The following is a 1,404-nucleotide window of genomic DNA, read 5'->3' as shown; positions in this document are numbered from 1 at the left end:
ATTTTCTGATGGCTGTTTCCAGCAGGATAACGCACCATGTCACCATTTAACCAGAGTTAAATATTTTTGAAACCATGTGCCATGTATTATATCAATAAATAGAAATATAATATGAAATTATTATTTATATGAAATGCATTAGTTATTTATTTACGTGAAATGAATGCATAACATTTTAAAAAGAAGGCACTAACAGTGTGTCAGTTCCGCCTCCGGTCCAGCAGGCGGCGGTAAAACTGAATTACACCATTTAGTCGCCGCCTGTAGATAAAAGGGTGAGGAGCTCTGTGTTCCGTCATTTGAGCCTGCAGTCGAGGTGGAGAGTGTTGGTCTGCGTCTGGGTAAATATGCGTTTAATCTTTATATTAGTTAATAAATGTAACGTTGTATTTGTTAATTACTTTGTGTTGAGATGCAACGTGCCGATATTTACCAGCGATGAGGCGTTTATTTCACGGATGGTGGCAGATTGTGTGTGAGTCGTTGTAAACTTGTCACGTGGTTTTCTCGTAACATCACGTCTGTAGAGTTTATTCAGAGTTAATTACACTTCAGTTAGAGTTACACCGCTGCGTTAGTCATACATACAAGTGATATATAAATGAAAACCATGTGGTGGCATGAAGAGGGTCTAAAATGTGACCGAAGATGTAATAATTTTAAGTTTTATCAATAGGCATGTCAATAATGGCTCAATTGTTTTATAATTTTTACTATTTTATTACTTTTTTTTTTTTAAACGCGCCCTTTATTTAAAACGATAAGCAAGGAGTATCCAGAAATTTCCATCAGCTGAACACGTGGTGGGGGTGTTGTACAAATTCTAATCAGGGAAATAGACCTTTGGTATCAGATATGGTGAAACAGCATTAAGCTCAGTTATTTTAGGTATACGATTAATGAATGGGTTACTTACTAAAAATGCATGAAAAATAAATTGATTTTTAAAAAATCCTCCTAACTACAAAAAGTGCAAAAGTACGGATTTAGAGCAAACCTGTATTAAAGGAATAATTTACATGATATAATTAAAAAAAAATGTCTGCCGCAATCAGATTTGAAATCAGTTACTTATTTAAGACTAATAAGAATGAAATGTAGTTTTCATAGCAAAGTTACAAATTGTCAGTGTCAGTAAAATATCCACTTGAATAAAATCAAATAAGAACTCTTTACTTTAAAAGAAAATACATGGTATGCACACACCTACTAAATTGTCATAGGAACTGCTAAATCATAGAAAACATTTTATGCCTAATCTGTATTTATAAATTAAGATCGCAAAGGCTAAAGGTGTCGAGATTTTGGCCCTTTTGTAGATGCACAGATCTGTAGACTTTGGATGAAACGGCAGACTAGTGTAAAAGCTAATGTGTAGTAATTGTACTGATTTAACTCTCTTGA

This window comes from Haplochromis burtoni, unplaced genomic scaffold, assembly GCF_018398535.1.
Source record: "Haplochromis burtoni strain Fernald_Lab_line unplaced genomic scaffold, NCSU_Asbu1 Contig_974, whole genome shotgun sequence".
Taxonomy (NCBI): Eukaryota; Metazoa; Chordata; class Actinopteri; order Cichliformes; family Cichlidae; genus Haplochromis; species Haplochromis burtoni.
This window is presented reverse-complemented; position numbering follows the sequence as displayed.